The sequence below is a fragment of the Triturus cristatus genome, chromosome 8 (assembly GCF_964204655.1).
Source record: "Triturus cristatus chromosome 8, aTriCri1.1, whole genome shotgun sequence".
In the NCBI taxonomy this organism is placed as follows: domain Eukaryota; kingdom Metazoa; phylum Chordata; class Amphibia; order Caudata; family Salamandridae; genus Triturus; species Triturus cristatus.
In genome coordinates this window covers 1,529,225,349-1,529,248,117 of record NC_140591.1, presented here as the reverse complement: position 1 = coordinate 1,529,248,117, position 22,769 = coordinate 1,529,225,349, and the positions used below count along the sequence as shown (strand labels likewise).

Below are 22,769 nucleotides of genomic sequence, written 5' to 3'. Positions count from 1 at the left end.
GAAGATAAGCATTTAATACAAAGGGAAATATTTTGGATAAGAAACTTGGATGCATCACAGCCTATGGGGCTCAATGACAGCATGGAAATTCCTTGTTTTTTATGTTTCTGCACGTTATATCATTTGTTTACAAAGTATGCATCATGTAGTTAAAGATTTGTTTTTTCTAATTTCTATTTTATTCCAAAAATGCAAGAATGCACCACAATTACAATGGTACAGCACATAACTGCATTTTCCCTAGCACTGCGTATACAGTAAACTGCTTAGCACCAATGCAGGCCCCTTGCACCATAGTGCAGGGCGGCCTGCATTAAGGGAACAATTGCTTATGTGTAGGACGGTGTCCCTTCCTGCACATAAACAATCACAAATGGTGATATGAACTTCTATGTGTGCTGCATTGTATTTTCGTTTTGCATTTTCGTAATGATTGTTTATGTGCAGGAAGGGACTCCTTCCTGCACATAAACAATCATTCATGGCATGTTGCTGTTTCTGTGTTTGCTGCACAAATACAAATAGCAGAAGAGAGAAGAAATAAAGCATTTCTCCTCGTTTTGCCATGTTAAGTTTTTGCTGGTCTTAATTTTGGCGCTGCCTCCTATGTACATCACCTTTGTAAATAGAGGGCTGTGTCAAAAACAATAGGTCTTGCGGTGGAACGCCCACCGCAACACCCATTGCCCACCCCTTTCATGGTAGGTATAGCGTGAAAGGGTGCCCTATTTAGGCAGCGTTAAGCCATGATAAGTGACTTAACGCCGCCTTGTAAATAAGGCATAATCCTTATCTCCACAGGAATGTCGTTAAAAGTGCTTGTAAATATGCCCCTACAATTTTTGTGGATATATGGGGAGAGATTTGCCTACATGGAGAAACAGTAATTTTGTAGAGAACAAAAGTAAAACATTTGATAAGATAATATTCATTTTCATAACATTTACTGTCACAAATAGTCCACATCAGGGACAAGAAGCACACCATGGAAAATAAAACCAACAAAGTAAAGAAGGGGGAGGTCGGGAACCCACCCCTGAATTGAGCTATGCCCACCCCCAAATGGCCACAGCAGAGTTTCAAACCACCTCCCACCTCCCGGAGGAGAGGGTAGGTTGTGAATGGTTTCTCCCCAAATCCCCCACTCCGGTCGGAAGGCAGAAAGCCCCTAAAACATCAGGAAAATATTTTTGAATCCTGAAGCCTGAATAAAACTCATTGTGTGCCTCTGACCTAGAATTAGCTCATAATTGTATGGTCACTTTTCACTTATTTCACCACATTCATTTCACGTAAGGTATTTAGTATACCTCTTTCAAACAAACAAAACATCCCTGAGCTCCTCCCTCTCAGTGAGGGGGTTGTAGCCCGCACTATGACTAGGTTCATAGTGCAAGAAGTTTACACAATGATGAAGCATGCCACCTTCTGGTGGGTAAGGGAAACCATCCTATAAAAGAGACACCCCATTAGCATCATCTTCTCCTGCTGTCATATGACACAGGGTTAATTGGTGTGTCTGATTATGTTAGAAGTGTTCCATACATTAAAAATGTCTCAGTATTTAGGGGAGGGGGTGGATGATGCCTTAACAGCTAAGAGGTTAAAATGCTATAACTTTCTTGCACCTTTTTATTTATTCTCCTTGTTCTTGCCTTGTGTTTCAAGCCATTCTCTGCATTCTGCTTCTGCTTGTTTTATATCTACACTCTGACCTCCCTGTGCATCTTCATGTTTCAGATTAATTAAAATATAGGATACTATACTGTGGAAAGAGCATCTCCTAACTGAACAATTTGGTCCTGTTCTGTGATTGTCCAGTTTTCTTAACTGACATGTATTGCCTACGTTTTCTACATTTTAGCCTTGGTTCAACCTAACACATAGGTGGCGATTACGATCCGGTAAAAAAATAGCCCGTACGACTCGTATACGGTCTTTTTACCGTACGAATCGTACAAGTGCCGTACAAACTGGCAATCAGGATTCGCATAGTAAAAAGTCCATACGAACCGCATTCGGAATATTTCCCCACACGTCCTCGGGTCGGAAAATGTGTCCGACACGTCCTCAGATGATTTACCGTACAAATGTGAAAAGTCAATTCCGACCGAGGAATCACGATCCAACCCGTGCGTCCGATCTCACAACCGTATGGTAAGAACACCGTCCGCACCGAACTCCCATTGCAACCATGGAGACATGTCCCCGCATACACGCCCAACACTCCCCCCAGCACCCATACGTTCGAGTCGCACTCCCCGTTAATGTACACACCCCCCTGTATGTACACCTGTGTACGTGTCGAACCCCCACCCGTGCATGTACACCCCAGTACGTTCGCGTCGTACCCCCACCCCTGTACGTGTCCTACCCCCGTGCATGTACACCCCAGTATGTTTGCGTCGTACCCCCACCCCTGTATGTGTCGTACCACCGTGTATGTACACCCCAGTATGTCCGAGTCGTACCCCCACCCCTGTATGTGTCGTACCACCGTGTATGTACACCCCAGTACGTCAGAGTCGTACCCCCACCCCTGTACGTGTCGTACCACCGTGTATGTACACCCCTGTACGTTCGCGTCGTACCCACACCCCTGTACGTGTCGAACCCCCACCCGTGCATGTACACCCCAGTACGTTCGCGTCGTACCCCCACCCCTGTACGTGTCCTACCCCCGTGCATGTACACCCCAGTACGTTCGCGTCATACCCCCACCCCTGTACGTGTCGTACCACCGTGTATGTACACCCCAGTACGTCTGAGTCGTACCCCCACCCCTGTACGTGTTGTACCACCGTGTATGTACACCCCTGTACGTTCGCGTCATACCCACACCCCTGTACGTGTCGAACCCCCACCCGTGCATGTACACCCCAGTACGTCCGAGTCGTACCCACACCCCTGTACGTGTCGTACCACCGTGTATGTACACCCCTGTACGTTCGCATCGTACCCCCACCCCTGTACGTGTCGTACCACCGTGTATGTACACCCCAGTACGTCCGAGTCGTACCCCCACCCCTGTACGTGTCGTACCACCGTGTATGTACACCCCAGTACGTCAGAGTCGCACCCCCACCACAACCTCCTAAGTACGGAGCGCACCCCAGGCCCCAACATCACAACCGCATGTACGAGTCGTACCAAGCCACACACAAGGACAGCACCGTACAACCAAATGGCCCATGTACACACCGTACACACGCTCAAAACGCACGTACACAACCAGGACAAAACAAAACAACACAAGAATACACTATTCGAATGGCACAAAGCCACTAAACATGGCCAACAAACACTAAAAAAACACCTTCACTGACCTGCAACTGCCAAAAAAAAACAGAGGCCCAAAACACCACCACTCCTTATTCAATTCAATTCAAATAGACTTTATTCGGATTTCAAAAACCATCCATAAAAGCACAAAATAAATTTTAAAAATACACATATAATACTGCAATTTTGGGCCACAACTTATCATTTACAAATATAATTTATAAAAACAGCAATGAAAACTCAAATGACCTTTATACTGTACAATGCATAAAACCACCTTAGATACAATATATAGCAGTGTATAGCAAAGGATAAACATAGATATTATGAAAACAAGACAAATTTATTTATTTATTTATTTTATTGAACTTGTATTGCGCGCAGCTACCCGCAGTGGGTTTCCCGGCGCCAGGGATAGATTGGAGAAGAAATCAGAAGACAAGCGATTGCAAGAGGGAGACATTAGACCGGAGGAATCTGGGACTAGAACAGAAGGGTCTTCAGTTTTTTGCGGAAGGCCAGAAGACTGGGTTCTGTTTTAAGCGCCAATGGGAGAGTATTCCACATCTTGGGGCCTAGATATGCGAATGAACGGCCTCCCATTTTTGCCAATCGGATTCTGGGAATCACAAGATTGCCACTGTTGGATGACCTCAGGAGGCGGCCAGGCTGATATGGCTGTGCAAGATTATGCAGGTAGGCTGGAGCGGAGCCTTGACGAATTTTAAAGAGGATGCACAGAGTTTTGAAGGCCACTCGATCCGAGATTTTTAACCAGTGGAGGTCACGTAGTGCCTGCATTGCGGACATTCTCCTAGGGACATTACGCAGCAGGCGGGCGGCTGAGTTTTGTACGACCTGGAGTTTATTGATTGTAGCTCTATCTGCTCCTAGATAAAGCACATTGCCATAGTCGATATGGGACATCACAAGGGCCTGTACGACAGTTCTACGAGTGGACTCAGGCAGCATCCATATGATCTTTTGCAACCAGCGAAGGGTGTTAAAGCAGATCGCAGCGACCCTAGTTGCCTGCTGCCTCATCGAGAGTTTGTCGTCGATTAGGACACCGAGGTTGCGAGCAACAGGCACGGGGGTAGGCAGAGGACCCATGTCACTGGGCCAATGTCGTGAACCCCAGAGATCTTTTTGTTTGCCTAGTATGATCACCTCGGTCTTATCTCCGTTGAGCTTTAACAGATGCATTTGCATCCAGGCTGCAACGCGAGAGAGGCCGATTTTGAGGGCGGAGGTGTCCTGAGCCCTGCTGCTGGACAGAGAGAACACAATCTGCGTATCGTCTGCGTATGAGTAAATAGACAGACCGGCGTCCTCTACGATGGTAGCAAGTGGTCGAATGTAGATATTGAACAACAGAGGGCTCAATATAGACCCTTGGGGGACGCCGTAGGCAGAGGAATGAATCGCAGATTCCGCTTTGTTTGAGAAAACCTGAAAGGTGCGCTCATTAAGAAATGAGGACACCCAGGCAAGCGCTGATCCAGCAACACCGAGGGATCCGAGAGACTCCAGTAGGATGGAATGGGACACGGTATCGAAAGCAGCGCTTAAGTCAAGAAGAATCAGCGCAAAGGTCTCACCGCCATCGATACCGTGTCGGAGTCGCTCAGTTACCCCTAGGAGTGCGGATTCGGTGGAATAATTAGCGCGAAAGCCTGATTGGGACGGATGGAGATATCCCAGGTTTTCAACAAACTCATTAAGCTGGGTGTTAACATGGCGTTCTAGGATTTTAGAACAGACTGGCAGCAGGGATATAGGCCTGAAGTTGGCAAGATTTGTGATGTCAGCACCAGATTTTTTAGGCAGAGGGACGACCATGGCATGTTTCCAACCCTGTTCCACACGAGATTCGATGAGCGAGACGTTTAATAGCCTCATTAGGAACCTTCGTGGTTCGAGGTCAAGTTGTTTAAGTATCTTCACGGGGACTGGGTCCCGCGGAGATCCAGACCTGATGCTTTTTAGGCAGGATAGGAAGGAAGCGTCATCAAATGGTGTCCAGTTGTAGATGAACTCAGTGGGGGAGGTGGGGGTATTACAGGACAGACCGTGTAGAGAGGAATCAGTTGGAGAGGGAGGGGAAGCAAGAGATTGATGGATGCCTTCAACCTTAGATACAAAAAAGTCTGCTATGGCATTACACTGTATGGCATCTAGAGCCGGCAATGCGGGGATAGTGTCAGCTCCAGTGAGTTTTTTAACTGTGGCAAAAAGAGTACGGGGACAGTTTTGCACTGAAGTAATTGCGGAAATAGTGTAGGAGGCCTTAGCACGTTTGCAGTTTGCATGATAAAGTTTTAGTTCTTCTTTGTAAGTTACTTTAGAGGAAGCTGAATAGGACACCCTCCATTTCCTCTCCAGGGCTTTGCATTTAGAGCGTTGGATTTTCAGCTCCTCTGAATAATATAACACATTAGGTTAGTGCAGATCATGTTTTAAAGTGCAAAGTGCATATCTTGGTATAAAATTAATCAATTCTCAAGGACCTGCGTGAGCATACAATAGCATTAAGAAAATTGCTAACTCTAAAAATTAATTCATCAGATCCCAACATTAAAAAATGTCTATAAGCATGATTGAGGTCGGTCAAATCATGTTTTCTACAATAGGGGATTAAATAGTGCCTTGTAAACTTCATGTAAAAACCACAGCCAAAGATAAAGTGTAACATACTCTGGGTTCCACCATGGTCACATGGGCAATTTAATTTTTCCAGATTTTTAATGTAACCCAATGGAAAACAGATAAGATTAATAATACTCCGGTCCCTGAATCTGAAGAGTAAGGTCCTCTTCCATCTGCCCAATTTTTTACGTAAATAGGGCTGAGGTAACGTCGAGAATTCAAGAGATGATTCCTGGATTTGTAAATAATTGATAATAGATGGTTTCACAAAATCTACTCTTTCCCTCTCTTTGTGGTAATGCTGATAGAGTGCCCTTCTCACTACATTTTTGTGGGAGCCATCAATCTGGTCGGGGTATGTAAAAAGATGACCATAATTAACACTCATGAGGCTCTTTTCTACCGCATTAATCCAGGGAATTAAGTCGACATTCTCGCAATTCAGACAGTCCAAAATAATCTCGCGGGACAGGGAAGCTGCCGGGTTTTTCCAGACCCTTAACCAGAACAGTGCGGGTCTTGCTCTTATAAAATCCTCAACATAATGTAGTTTTAATTCATTATGGCATACATTAGTTGGTGCACTAATGACTCCCCCCAAAATTTTCCGGCAAAATCTGTTCTCTTCTCTCTGTAGTTCGGAACAGTTCGAAAACCCCCAAACTTCAGCCCCGTATGTGCCAGTTGGGAGACATTGGCTCCGATAAATTTGTAATAAGCTGGAAACCACGTCCGCCTGGCGCGGTTGACGGAGAGAGATAACAGAGTTAATCGATTTTGAGAGTTTATTTCTCCCCACTGCAACGTGGGGTTGCCACGAGCCGCTATTAGAAAATAGCAGGCCCAAATATGGGAAAGTGCAAGTGCTTTTTAGGGAGTTTTGGCCTATCACAATCTTTGGGATTTTGTAGTTTTTAGGACCACAGGTCATTATAAAAGATTTACTGTAATTAGTGCACAAACCTAAGTCAGACATGTAGTCAACAAATCCCGAGATTAAAATACGTAGGGCGTTCGGGGTGCGGCCTATAAGTACCGCATCATCCGCGTAAAGTAACGCCGGGATTGGTTTCTTGTTAATCATAGGGACGTCTTTTGTCAGGTTACATAAAGAGTGGGTTAATTCATTGATGTATAATATAAAAAGCAAGGGGGCCAGAACGCAGCCCTGTCTGACCCCCTTGCCTATTAAAATTTCATTTGAGACCTCGCCTTCATTATTTATTCGGACGCGGGCCTTCAGGTTGCAATGGAGGTTGGCCAAAAAGTGGACTAATGGTTCATCTAAGCCGTAATTTAAAAGAATGACCCATAAGCGGGAACGATTTACGAAATCAAATGCCGAGCTTAGGTCCATGAACCCAAAATACAGAGGGGATTGTTTAGCTCTTGTGTATTTAGCCATTATAAGGTTGAGGTTCAGACATTGTTCCACCGTGCCAAGTTTGCTCCTAAAGCCTAACTGGCAGCGGTGGATGATAGAGTTGTCATCTGCCCATGTGCTAATTCTATCAAATAAGACCCTGCCAAGGACCTTCAGGGTATTATCGATCAATGATATTGGTCGATAACACCCCGGGTCCAACCTATTTCCCTTTTTGAAAATAGGTACGATAGTACTACTGGACCAAGTCGAGGGGATAGATTTCTTACTCAAGTTGTTAAAAAGATTACAGAGTAAGGGGGCCCAGAAACTTATGTTGGATTTAATCTGGTCGATAGACAGACCATCCGGGCCTGGTGCCTTGTTACCGGCACTATTTCCAATAGCTTCCTCTACCTCCTCTAGTGTTATGGCTATGGTGCTATCTGGGAAACTATCCTCGGTATGGTCTCCAACTTCCGCATATAATTTCGAAAAGTGGGTGACCCAAGAGTCTCCTGTGATATTGCAGTTAATCGGGGTGATGTTACTTCCCAGGGCTCTCAAGTTCTTTACGTTTCTCCAAAACCCAGTTGAATCTTTTAGGGCAGCAGATTTAGTTAGATTATCCCAGTGGCTTATTAAAAGCTCCTCAGTTCTAACTTTTAGTGCGTGTTTATATTTAAAGCGTAGTGAACTGACAAGGGACACATCTCGAGGTTTTACTGCCAAGGCCTTTCTGAGTTCTCTATTGGCCCTCGAGCAATTAGTATCAAACCATCTTTGATCGGTTACATTGTGTTCTTTTGACGGTCTAGATATTGCCCTTTTTATAACGGTGCATAAATCACAAAAAGACTTAATTATGTCGGGGCCACCGAATGCTAAACATTTGGAGATCAACAGAGGATTATTCCTGATCACAGTAGATAGGATCTCTTGGTTGTCGATCCCTCTCCAGACAATCCTGAGCCCATCTGTAGAAACAGTAATATTTTGGGCTCCTGTCTCATAAGGGCCTATAGGTTTATTAATAGATTTAAGTTGGATTACTATGGGCAGATGATCGCTATATGGGCTACTAACAACCTCAGAGCTAAATAACACTTCACTAAGGAGGGAAGAGGTAAACATATAGTCAATCGTAGTTGAACTACCACGGCCAATGTAAGTAGGGGCCGGCTCAATTCCCTCAGGGGATCCACATAGGCTCATTACATCATCTAGATCCCTGCTATGTAATAAATCCAATAATTCAACACCTCGTCTACAGGGCGGGGATGTATGGTGGATGTGGGCATTAAAATCTCCACCAACACAAATGCCATCAAATTGGCCAAACTTTTCCCCATTTGCAACTTCATCAATAAAATTAAACAATTCCAAAAAAGTAGGATTTGGATGGTTAATAAAATCATTATTATAAAAGTTTATAAGACAAATTCTTAACCTTGCAACATATTTCACAGCTATCAGATGTTTACTGACCACATGTAAAGGTTCAATTTTCACGTCTTTAGAAACTTTTGCCCAGATGGATAAACCACCACTTGGTCGCCCCGAAACGGAGGGCAAAGCAGTAAGATTATGGGCGAAAAAACCCTCCAGTAATTGAGGACATGTGCACCATGTTTCCTGCAGCATTACCACATCAAAGTGACTTATCCATGTAACCCACTCTTTAATTTTCATCTTGCTTGAGAGCCCAGCAATGTTCCAACTAATGATACTAAGAGTGTCAATTGGTGGAATAGTGGTGCGAGAAGAGTGGGCAATGGGAAGGTCGGGGCATACTACAAGGGGTGAAGTTAATCCATCTGGACAGGGCTCAGGAGTGTTTATAAATTTTGCCCTTTCCAAAGACGTTGTACTAGTAACCTTATCCGGTGTAGTGGAGGAAGTTAATAGTGGTCAATCTAAGCTACCTAATTCAGATAGAGCGGAGAATCTGTTGAATAAAGGAATTGTGTTAGGGGCCGTTTGAAATATTCTGTGTGGGGGCCTATAAAAATGGCCCAGTGGGTGAAGAGTTATGACAGTCGATGTACTGGCATAGGTATTGTGTGTGTCTAAAAAGAATCTTACTGAGCTCGGGTGTCGGAAGTTAATCACTATGCAGTCACCACTGATATTTTTGTGTTGTGGGCCCACCCAGCTTACCCGACGGGTTGATATAATCTCATTAGATATGTTCCATCTTGCCCCTTTATGTTTAGTCAGCCAATCAATGCATTTATTGTGCAATTGTTGCCATGACTCGCTTTGGTTTTCATTAAGGGCTGGTACACCAGCTAGCACAAGAACATATGGGCAGGCTTCTGGGGGTAAGTGGAGTGATGGTCCTAGATTGTTAGTGGTGCTATTTCTTACTGTCGCACCTCTGCTTGCGCTTACACTCTCCGATTTATTGCCTGTCCTATCTTTTCGGGTTACTGATGGAGTGATAGTAGGATTAGCGTCCGAGCTCACAATATTAGTAGTAGCTCTTCCTGCTGCTCCAAAAGAGTCATGATTTGGGCCCTTAGTCAGTGCGGGTTGGATATTGGTTAAGGTACTGCTAGATGGGACGGCTTTAACCGCTGTTAAGCTTTTAGTGTAACTGTGGCCAGAGTCATCAATAGTGGCCAAACCTCCCTCCCTCAGATCATTACATAATGATTCTAATTTGTTCATAATTTTTTCACCCCGGGCGACATCCACACTCATAGTGCCTTTCCTTTTAATTTCCTCTTTTTTTACAAGGGTTTCGATTTTGTCCAATCTTTTAAAAACAAGATTAAATTGCTTAGCTATTTGAATTTCAACTTGCTTAAAAATGGTATCAACGATAGTCTCAATCAGATTGCCATTGACTTTGAATTGGTTATTACGGTCAGTATGCTCGGTCTGGGTACTGACCGAATTGTCAAAGCTCTCATCGCATAGTCTAGGGGCCTCACATATACCCTTATCCCGGGCAGGAGACTCTAGTCTACAAACAGAGACGGTGGGTCTTCCCGCTCCTTCATCCGATGGTGACAGTTGCGATGATAAGTCCACAATGGAGCCTGATAACACTATTTCACAGTCATCTCCTTTATTTTTGTTCCATAAACTTTGTGGGGTTGGTTGGTTTCTACAGTGGTTTGGTTGCTTCCTTTTGTTTATGGAACATTTCACTGGGCCTCTCTTACGTTTCTCCCTTGTTATTGTGATGGGACGTGTTGTTTTGTCTGGTGCGGATTCCGCTAATTGGACAGTTACAGGTACAGTCACCAAGCTGGTTGTATCAGTAATAGAAGTTACAATGTCAGATTGGGCTGATGGTTTAATAACTGTTACTGTAGGGGAGAGGGGGAGACCCAAAGTAGGTGATTCATTAAGGGGCTGGGAGCATGACAAGGTAGTAGTAGTAGGAAGTCCAAAGGACATCCTGCGTTCGGTGTCCGCAATCTCGTTGGTAACCATGGTAAGGGCATTAGCCAGTAATACATCAATCGATGATGGCAGCTCGATAGGGGTAGCAGTATTAACAGCTATAGGCTTCATCGTGCGTTTCCCCATAGTTTATGTGAATACCTGTACGGCTTGGCGATGCAAAGGGGGGGGGGCCCAGCCCAGCCTCGTCCTGCCCCGGACGGCCACAGACGGCCCGCCCTCTGCCCGGGCTCAGCCCGGCGACGCCCGCGCGCGTCCCGCGACGCGGGGGGAACCTCTACTGAAGTAGCGCCTCCGGCGCGCTTTCCGGCGGATGTGGGCGGGTACTGGAGGGCTGCTGGGGACTGTAGTCCTCCTCCACTGCGGCCTCGATGTGGTGGGAGGCGGCGAGGGAGACTACTGGCGACTCTCTGTCCTGGAGCCCTGGAGCCAAGAAAGAGATTTGGCGTGGCGCGATGTTTGCTCCGCAAGGTATGATCCCCCTCCTTATAACACACCCACCCAAATTTCAAACACAGCCACACCCACCAATGGTCCAATAAAAAGGGCCCACACACACAAACCATGAGCCTTTGCAACAGACTCACTGCTGCCAGACACCACAGAACCATACTACAAGCTTCACCACACCTTACACTTGCACACCTTCACACAACCACCTTCACAAACACCCCCTCATCACATTCACACACACACACACCTGCACAACCACACCCACACACCCACAACCATCCACACACCCCCCCCACCATCCACACCCCTCACCATGCCCACAACCAAGAATCCAGAGTTCAGTAACCGAGAGTTGGAGGTTCTTGTCGATGAAATCCTCAGAGTCGAGCCACAGCTCTTTGGAACATTGGTCAGACACACCAGCATGGCAGCAAAAACAGCCATGTGGCAGACCATCATCGATGCTGTGAATGCTGTTGGGGACACCAGAAGGACCAGGCAGGAATGCCAAGCCAGGTGGTACGATGTGCGGAGGAGGGTCCGAGCCAAGATGCTGGAGGAACACAACCAGGCCAACGCCACAGGAGGAGGGCCCTCCCGCAGACCCGTACACTACCAGCCCTGGGAGGAGAGGGTGATGGCCATACAGCCGGTGGAGGCAGTCGAAGGATTAGAAGGACTCCGAGACCCGGGTGAGTACACAAACAACGCACCTCACATGGGGGGAACGTCATCCACAACCAAAATCACTAACAGGCACGCAACCACCCCAACCTATCGCATGACTCAACCACACTCCATGAACACGCACATGCCACTGCCGCCACCATGCCCCATGCACCCAGCTGGACAATGTCAAGTCACAGGCCACAGAAGACACCAACACATGACACGGTAACCCGGATGGTGGGAGGGTGGGCCCCAAAAATCACATAGTGCAACTCAGAAGCAGACAACAATGCCCTCTGCCCATATGGCCCAGGTCACAGCCAGACAAACAGTGTGTCCCCACACAGGAAAGACTCGCCAGCAAATGGTGGACGCCTTGCATCAACACATGGGGGTGAAGGCACTGTTTTGCACATGACAGCAGCTAATGAACAGCCAACACTGTGAAAGAGTGGCAGCACACACAACCACAGCAGCAGCGCACACACAGACACTACACCCAATGGGTGCCTGGAGATCAGAAACAAACTCACATCAACAAGCCAAGGGCCATTCAAAGGACTGGAAAAAGTGTGTGTCTAGGAAGCTGGGCTGAGGTGACAGAGGGTGACACACAGAGGGAGGGAGAGGGGGACAGAGAGGGAGGGAGAGGGGGACAGAGAGGGAGGGAGAGGGGGACAGAGAGGGAGGGAGAGGGGGACAGAGAGGGAGGGAGAGGGGGATAGAGAGGGAGGGAGACACAGGAAGACGGACAGAGGGAGGAGGCTGACACACAGAGGGAGGGAGAGGGGGACAGAGAGGGAGGGAGAGGGGGACAGAGAGGGAGGGAGACACAGGGAGAGAAAATCAGCTGTGTGGTGTGTGGGAATGTCTGCTCGTCAGCAGGTAGACTGCGTGCATGTAGCCAAGGGTGGCCAGTGCCAGAACCCCCCCTCTTCTCCATGGCAAAACACAGGGCCATGTCACAACCTGTTCACGAGCACAACGACAGCTACCTGCATTATATAAGTGTGTGGATCCACTCCATGTGCACATGTACAGTGCTACACGGAAGGCGCCAATGCATGGCTCGCCACACCTGCCCACTCCACTGCTGACTGCAGTCACACTTGACGCAGCAAGTAAGACTGTGCCACACATAGTTGAAGGGGCCAAAGTGGTGCCCAAGGGACACACCCATGCACAAGTGCACTGTGAGTGGAATGCAAGACAGATCCTAATTCCAAGAGGAAAAGTGCCAACTTTGAAACTGATGAAACATGGATGTTGCATGGACCAAAATTAACATTGTCTCTCTCACACACAGGTCAACGTCGTGGTTCACCCCCAACACTGGGGGGGAAGACTCACAGGACCCGGATCTGTGGGAGCCCGATCCCACCGGCAGCGACGACTCTCACCACTCTGTGGACGACCCCGACCGACCTGGCACCTCTGGTGTCCAACCACCTGCAGCACCTGCGTCAGGTACAACTGTGCCAACCCCCACCCCCACTCCTGCCACATCCCAGGAGACACCCAGGATCCCTGCCCCACCACCACAATGCAGCCAGGCTGGCCAGGAGGGACACGGTGTCCCGGGCACCCAGGAGGAGGCAGGCGACAACGCCAATGCCACCCCTCAGGGGTCCCGGAGACCCGATGTACCCACAAGGGCAGGCCAGGTGCAAGTGGGCAGGGGTGGTGGGAGTGGAGGACGGCGGAGGCGCGAGCCTGACCAGTTGGCTGGGGAACCGGTATTTTCCCATGTCCGTAACATCCTGGACACATACCGGCAGGACACCACGGGCCTGGCCCAGGTTGTGTCCGTCCTCGAGGGGATCAAGACCCAGCAGGCCCAGCAACATGCGGAGCTACATGCCTGTCTACTGCAACACCAACGGAGGATGGAGGACGGACAGGCTGAGCTCGTGACGGCGTACACGGGAATTCACGATACACTCCGTCGGATGGGCGACAACATGGCCGACCCTCCCTGTGCCAGAAGGCAGAGAACATCACCACCCACAGGGTGGGATCAGGAGGAGGAAGAGGAAACATCCGATGGAGCATCCCAGACGTCGTCACGGCCTGCTTCTGAGGGTCCCCGCAGGAGGGCGGGTCGTCCACGGAAAAGACCGTGAGGGTCGGCGCAACATCACCATCTCCCAGGACACCTGGCCTGGCACCTGGCCCACTGGAGCAACAGCATCACAGCATCAAGAGACATTCTCTGCCACATGGCCTTGCTGGTCACTGTCTGACCAATGTAGACAAAGACTGTGGCATGGACTCTGAGGACTTCCAATGGCAAGGACACCAACTCCCCTACTGAACTTTGGATTCCAAACTCCCGGAAAGCCCCACACGTCATACCCCCCCCCCCCCCAAATAAAAATTCACACCATGAAGAGAAGATGCCTGCTGGTTGCATTATTACCTTACATGTGTCTTGTAAAGTCTAAACATGCCAGAGTTCTCTTTTGACTTCAACCATCCACACCCTGGGGCCTGAGTCTGGCACAGGACACATGGGCCACAGTGTATTAGGCAAGACAGACATGGAGCACCACACACACCCGTGATGGGCCCAACCAGCTGAGGGGATGGCCGAACAACCGTGCTGACAGACACATTGAGTACAGCAACAGTCATGCGCAGAGGTCAGGGATTCAGTCCAGTGTCCTGGGGGGCACCCAGGTATGTGTAGACAGGTGGCAGAACCATGTCCTGCAAGCTTGAGTCCGGTGGATGCAGAGAATGGGGGCCTGGCCAACGTTGGATGCATGGGGATGGCACATGTCACAATACCCACACAGTCATGGACATCATGCATAATACACAGTCTCAGCCCACACACACAGCTTGCATCTTGCTACTCAACACATAGACACATAGCCTCTATCAGGGGAAACCATGCCAAACATGCTGGATGCACCGTGGCAACACACCAGCATTGACTGAGAAGAGGCACCTTGGAGGCATAGGGACACCTTTATTAGTCATGTTTTCGGGATTGCAGAGGCAACTTGAAGTACACATGAACACTTCATGTGGAGTAACATGTGGGTCCAACACTGGCACCCCCCTTCTGCAGCACAAATGCGTGATAGCCATGGAACTGGCACACAATTGTCGGCCAACAGCTAAACACCCACAGCTGCTCACGGAGATCCTGCCATACACCATAGATCCGCTGATGTAGAAGTCCCACACCATGTCAAGCCAATTCAAACCGTATGTGACCGACGGCAGTGTTACACACATTGATGCCATCATCACAATCCACTATCCCATCACTGATGACTGTCAACAAGTCTGACCATCTATTCAGGTGTACCCAGCTGCATGTTATGTATACCATGGTGATGCTACATGTCTGCAGAGGAACCAAACATCGACAGGGGCAGTGTGCATACATCGTGAACAACTGCCACACCCAATACACCCCTGATGCATCCCTTACCCTATGGAGACTTCCAAACGTGTCCGTGCCTGTAACGCTGAGTCAGCACACGATGACGTGTCCATGAGGAATAGCAGTGCCACAACAATGCAAGCAGCAGACGGCATGCGCAAGTACCTGGGGAAGAGAGACACACAAGAAGTCAGCCACAAAAAGCACAGCCACTTGCATGTGCATTTACTCGACACATGTATGGATGACAACATGCTAGGTCACAATTATGACTGGGGAAATACAACCATCACTGGCACCATCACTCCAGTGACACACCCACACACACCTCTGACTCACGTGCCATACATGCAGGTGGAGACACACATCACAACACATGCCACACGGGGACCAATGCGTGCACACTCAGACACTGGTACTCACCACTAAGCAAAGAAGTCGCGTATGAGCCGAGTCCAGATGTCCTCTTGCGGCTCCACATCCTCCACATCACTAGCCCCATTGCCAAGCCCTTCGTCCTCCACGGGTGGATGGTCCTCGTCATCTTGATCCAGGATGAGTGGCACAGCTTTCTCAACTGCCATGTTGTGCAGCATGCAGCAGACCATGAAGATTTTGCAGACCTTTGCAGGGGCATATGGGAGCGCGCCGCCGGTCTTGTGGAGGCACCGAAATCGGCTCTTCAGCAGGCCAAACGTCCTCTCTATCACTCGCCTTGTCCGGCCATGGGCGGTGTTGTAGCGGAGCTGGGCCGGCGTGATGGGGTTGCGGAGAGGTGTGAGCAGCCATGGCATGTTGGGATAGCCAGCGTCCCCTACATGGGAAGCACATGGACATCGTTAGAAGTGGTGAAGCGGTCGTGCTGGTAGGCTATGCAAAATACAGGACAGACAGACTGTACCCACCAACAACACATGCTCGTTCGTTGCGCAGCTGCATCATCATTTCAGGCATCCTGCTATGCCTCATGATGTAGGCATCGTGTGCTGATCCTGGAAAACGAGCACAGACATGTGAAATCACCATGTTGGACAGACACACCACAAGGGCATTGATGGAGTGGTAGTGCTTCCGATTGCGGTACGCTACCTCCTGTGCGTGTGGTGGTACCAAAGCAACATGTGTCCCATCTATGGACCCAATGACATGGGGCATCCCTCCCAGGGCATAGAATCCACGCTTGACCCCAGTCATCTGTTCAGGGGTTGGGAACTTGATGAAGTCATCCAGGTGAATCAACATGGCCTCTAAGAAATAATGCAGCACACGGCAGAACATGCTCTGGGACATGCCACCAACATGAGCTATGGTATTTTGAAAGGTACCCGTGGCTAGAAAATGTAGGGCTGCCATTATCTTCAGCTTGGGTGTCAGTGCCGTAGGATACCTGTGCAGCGGTTGCAGGTGTGGTGCCAGTCTCGCCGTCAACTCCAGAATCAACCGTCGTGGGAAGCGGTAGCACCGGATCCGATCATTCTCCCGCATGGCAGCCAAGTCCGGCATTGCTCGGGGAAGATGCGGCGCTCTGCAGTAATTTGGAAGTGACAAGGAAGAGTGAGTGCACCACAACAACAAATCATTTGTACTGAGCACATGTTATTCTGTCTATACACATATGCTACATACAGAGTGAGGTATGTGCCACATGCCCTGGACACGTATGCCTGCCAGGTGACACTCCTACAAAAAGACCCAGCTACACACGGAGATTGAGAACCTCCCCATGCCATGCCATGGGATTAGCTGTGTCCCAGTGCAAGTGAACAGCCAGACGCAAGACAGGAGTGACATACACCCACACATCAGCAGAAGTAGGAGGCCGATTGCAGAGACTGGTAGCGGAACACTAGAGCCACAGGTCACATGACATTACACTAGGACAGCCCACACACCTTGCCATGAAGGTGCACATGTCATGACTCACCACACATTCATTGAGAGGATGCAGACATGTCCTTGTCACGCTACTCCGTGTCCCATGCATACATGCGCACCTCACATCCGAAACCACATGTGGCATGGTGTGCGGAACAGTGTGCGATGTCAATCTACACACAGACACATGTTGGTTGCTGCAACAGCTGCAGCTTTTGAGGGTGCTCCAACATCAACCAAATGGGAAGCCCCCACACATACATGACATAGTCACATCGTGCACCGTGGGTAGTGACAAGTCAGGTGTGGTAACCCCTGTAACGGCATCAGGGGACACTTCCGTGTGTTGGTGTCCGTGCCATGCCAGTGTCGGTCATCCCAAGTGTGCAGTACGACATGCACACATGTCCAAGGAGTCAAGGGCATGCCTGGCACACATTGCACCGTCACACATTACATCTGTACACATCTCGTCATACATCTGGTGCCTTCTCGACTCAGGAGTAATGAGCCACATCACAGCCTGTCACACCTGTGCCCCACACATGTAGTAATGCACAGACAATGCCTTGATGTCCATTCATGGACAAGTATGTCCATCCATGGACAAGTATGTCCGCCCTATTCCTTCCTGTGTGCTGCCTGTCACCACTGTGATGTGTGAAAACCATTACTGCTGCTAAGAGGGCCTGTGTACGTTCCCATATCACTATGGGAGTGCTGCCGTATGTGTACCCATCGTGATGGCGAGCATACAGGCGTGTGTACGGCCCATACCACTACTAGTACGCATACGCGAGGACACCCATAGTGATAGTGAGCGTACAGGCGTGTGTACGGCCCGTACCACTACGAGTACGCATACGCGAGGACACCCATAGTGATAGTGAGCGTACAGGCGTGTGTACGGCCCGTACCACTACGAGTACGCATACGCGAGGACACCCATAGTGACAGTGAACATAGGCACGCGTGTACGGGCCGTTGCTATGCATTTGGGGTGCCCTAGGGCCCCGGAACGCACCGTACCTATGTGTGAAGCTCCAAATTACATAGGGGACACATGAGGGACGAGTATTCAGGCGTACATGCATGCTGGTTGTCATGGAGACCAAGTTCAAATTTTGATTTTGTTCAGGAAGGTGCACAGCAGAAGTCAGTTGGAATGAATCTACATTGTTGCAATGTGTTTGTGGGGCTGACATCATGCAGGAGAAAAAAACTGATTGAGAACCCACAGACTGCTAGGTTTGAAGGGATTGGAGGAAACATAGGATGCATATGTGAGTGACCAATCACTCTGTACTCCTGTGCATGAGATGGGCCAGCAAGGCAGATATAAGGCAGCCAGGTCCCATGAGGGAGCACTTGCCTGCACATCTCTGTATTCCACGAGCCAGCTGCTTCTACTGATTCCCTGGAACCATGTCAAGGGCTGTGGAGAGGTCACAGCCATTCACCCTGGAGGAGAACATGGCTTTGGTGGATGTGATCCTCCCACTTACCCCATGCTGTATGGGCGACCAGGTTATCAGGTGAGTTCAGTGTCCACTGGCACAGACTGTGTCCCTTTTTTGTGACTGTAACTTCTGCCATTGTGTCCAGGTTTGACACACATGCTATGTACTGTAGGGGGGGTCCCGGGGGGGAATGCCTGATGTCTCCCAGCAGTGCCCAGAGACAGGAGGGGTAGGTGCAGAGTCCTCCCAGCAGTGCCCTGAGACAGGAGGGGTGGGGGCCTATCACTCCCAGCAGTGCCCAGAGACAGGAGGGGTGTGTGCAGAGTCCTCCCAGCAGTGCCCAGAGACAGGAGGGGTGGGTGTGATGCACAGTGTGAGCCTGGAGCATTGCTTGTGTAGTTGCCCTCATTCCACCTGTGTCCTTTAAATGGCACGTACTGCTTTTGGCCTTCCCCCAGAGGATCATGTCCCTATGACAAAGGTGCAATGCGTTGGATGCATACTATGCCTTGTTGGAAACAGCAAATGTGTTATGATCTGTGTCCCTGTGACATGTGCCAGGTGTATTGAGGTAGTGTCACTTGTCCATCCTCACAGGTAGACGCCTCTGCCAAGGAGAAGATATGGCTGGACGCCGTCAGCGCCGTGAGGAGTGCGGATGGTCGGAAGCGGCGCCTGCCCCAGGTGAGGAAACGCTGGCAGGATATCCGGTACTGGACGCGGAGGATCGCACGGGTCCTGCTGGGGGACTCACCTGAGAGCCATAAGAACCGCGGGCGCCGCCGTCTCTCCCACATCCAGAAACGTGTGCTGGCGGTGGTCTTTCCTGACTTGGACAGGCGCCTACAGGAGATGCAGCAGCCGGAAGGGGGTAGGTACATGTGTGTGTTTGTTGTGTTTCACCAGCATTTGTAAGTGCACTGTTCCATGGATACACTTCCAGGGTTTATGGTGCTGTGCAGATCCTGTTACCCACAGTGTTGCAGCCCTCTCCTGCCTCCCTTCCCCACCTTGCAAAAGTGTTCACTGGTCTCTGTGTAGTCACTCCATCACAAAGTTATGTAGCCTGACACATTCTCCAAGTGTACAATGCCTGCAGCATCATGTGTGGGGGTGGTGTGTAACAGGTTTAGTGACCTTGCCTGTGCCCTGTCCAGTTCTGGACTTGTGGGTTCCATGTCAGTTGGCACTAATGCTGATTTCAGACATGGGAGTTAATCTCTTGAGTGCGAGGCCTTCCAGCAGGCATGTCCCATGTGGTGGCCTGTGACATGATGTGCATGAGTGTGCGTTACGCATAGTGCAGGGATGTTAGCGTGTGTTGCAGTCATTTCCATTCAGGAGCATGGAGTTGTGTGGCCACTACTGTCCCCAGGGGCATCTTTTCCTAGGTATCATGTGTGTAATCCGAGAATGTCGACAATCTCTGTGTCTACAGCATAGGTTGTGCTCTGTGCCATTGTCCCCTGGCACCATGTTTATTGACGTGAGATGTATTACAAGTGTCCACTGTCCAGCCTGACCTGATTTTCCAAGTACATACTCACGGTGGCCATTGCCTGTGTGTCTTGTAGCAATCATCTGATGATGCCCATTTGTACATGATTCTTTGGACAGGCGCACCTTGGGTATTTGGTGTGCAATCTTGAATTATTGCATCCCATGTGTATTTCACCCAGACTAAGAGATGTAAGTGCTTCCTGTGTCTCCACAGATTTGTCTCATGTAGGGGGTGGGTGGGGCGGCCATGGCCTACATGTCAAGACCTGTCATCTCCTTGCTCGGACTGGCCAGTGTGTGATGTTGTCTGGACATACACTCAAGGTGCAGCGTGCCAGTCAGGGTGGGCATGTTATCAGTATTACCTATGCTGCATGTGCCTCTAGTTCCTGGATTTGGTCCCTGCTCATCCCAATTTCCTGCCACGCTGTGTGGTGCAGATGCAGTGCTGTATTGTCCCCAGGGCCTTGCTCCTCAGTCAGAATACCATGTCATCTCATTTGCTATTGTGTCATGCTCTCCATAGTTTTTCCATGGCATGGTGGGTCACACAACTGTGTCTTGCAGGGCCTACATATGTACCTTGTTTTGTAGTTGTAACTCATCCTTTGTTTCAGGCTATGCACTGTAACCTACGTAGATTTGACTCATGTGACATATGCATACAGGTGTATGATTAATTTCTGCCTCTTCACCCTGCCCACAGCATCGTCGGGGGACACGGAGGGAGACATGGACACAGGCGGCGCGGAGGGACCGAGCACCAGTGCCAGCGGTGACATCGGGGCTGGCACTTCGAGTGGGACTGAGGCGGAGGAGAGTGAACACGGGGACCTGTCGACTGGCACAACAGAGTATGAAGCTGACTAGTCCGAGGATGATCTCTCCGAGTGGGCGGTGGCTGCACCACCATCTGACAGCAGCCCTACATCTGGCACCGCCCCTCCATTGGCATCAGCCGCCTCCCACGTGCTCGTGTCCCTTCCCAACGTGCCCGGTCACCACATGTCTCCTTCCTGCCAGGCACCGCACCCCCTGCCCCTGTCTCCACTGCTGCCGCCAATGCTGAGTCTGTGGACATCCAGCGGCAGTTGCAGATTGGTCAGACTGCGATCCTTAATGTCCTCCATGCCCACAGCCAGGTCCTCAACAACATGGAGGCATACTTGGAGGGCATTCATTCATCGCAGGCTGACCAACGCAACTTGCTGAGGTCCATAGACTCCACACTGACTGCAGCAGTGGGTCTCCTGCAGCGCTACGTCCCACCCCCTACCCCTGCTCCTTCCACAATTCCCACTCCCATGCCTGTCCCACATACACCCAGACATAAGCATGCACCCACCACAACAGACACAGGCACCACACCAGCAGGGAAGGTCCGCCGCACACCTCCTGACACGCACACACAGGGTGCAGTAGGCACACCCACTGGGTCGGGGGGCAAACGTGTGACACGCAGCCAGAGTGGGAGTCCGCATTCCACCCAATCCACTCCCTCCAAATCCCCTCCCCTCAGCTCTCCTGGCCACATCTCCCCCAAAGACTCCTTCATGGCCGCTCTGTCCCTGAGCCCCACAGTGACACCACCCCGCAAGCGGTCAAGGAGGTCCCCGGTCAGGGTGCTTGAGTCCCCCCCCTGTCCACACCCTCCCCCAGTGGCGCTGCGACCCATCCCTCTGACCCCCCCCCTCCTTGGGGCCTGTGGTTCCTTCGGGTGCAGGGGAGTCCCTGGAGTACCTTGCTAAGGTGTGCAGCGAGATCCTGGCCTCCGCCTTTGGCCCTGCCCCACCCCCTGTGGTGGAGTCCTCCATCCCTGCACCCACGATGCCTACCCTTCACCCTCCTGTCCCTGCGGTGCCTGTTTCTTCCCCCCCACATGATGCCCTCACCCCTGTGGAAGACAACGGATTGTAACTGTGCAGGCAAGCTAGGGGACACGCATCCCACTGTGTCCCCCATCCAGCTGGGACTCCTGGACTGCCCTATGGCCTTTGTTAATATTGGACTTACGTCATACTAGTTTTTTGCTCATGCTGAATAAAGCTATTTATTTTTTGCCCTTGGAACACTCCTGCATTGCTGGCATTGCTGTTGGTGGGGCTTCTACATGGTTGTGGGTGTTGGTCATGTGTTGGGTGTGTGGGAAATGTAGTAGTGTGCTGCTCATAGGGGGGAGCCTGGGATCTGTGTGCCATCACACGGTGTTAGCTACCTTTCTCCATTCATGTAAGCAGTTGCTGCATGTTGCAATTGTCCCAAGGTGTATTCCTTCCTCTGTGTACCCTGACTTCTTCCCTGCAGGGTGTCCCCTGCCTTTAGCGCAGAGCTGTGTGTCCATTAGCTGGGTGTGTGACGTAGTCCTTCACCTTTGCACATGCATGTTGAGCGATGTCTCCACCTGCATCATTCGTGGCATCCTTGGTAGTCATTGTACTTGTGTATGTGGCCTATTGACATGACTTCATGTGTACATGTTTTCTTTTCTGCGCTATGCATGCGTATACTCCGAGCCTCGCACACATGTGGTACATGTACAGCAGGGTCTTTGTGCACCTGACTGACATTTGTGGGCATGGTATCTGTGGCTACTCCACCCTTTGCGTTCCATGGGCACTGCTGGGAGTGATGGGCACCCACCCCTCCTGTGTCTGGGCACTGCTGGGAGGACTCTGCACCCACCCCACCTGTCTCAGGGCACTGC

The 22,769-nt window shown here is 50.1% G+C and overlaps 1 protein-coding gene across 1 annotated transcript in view; it reads right to left on the bottom strand.

Annotated features, from left to right (window-relative positions):
* LOC146806068 (solute carrier organic anion transporter family member 2B1-like) overlaps positions 1 to 22,769 on the bottom strand; it is a 420,860-nt gene that overhangs the window by 81,427 nt on the left and 316,664 nt on the right. The gene's annotated exons all lie outside the window — the stretch shown is intronic.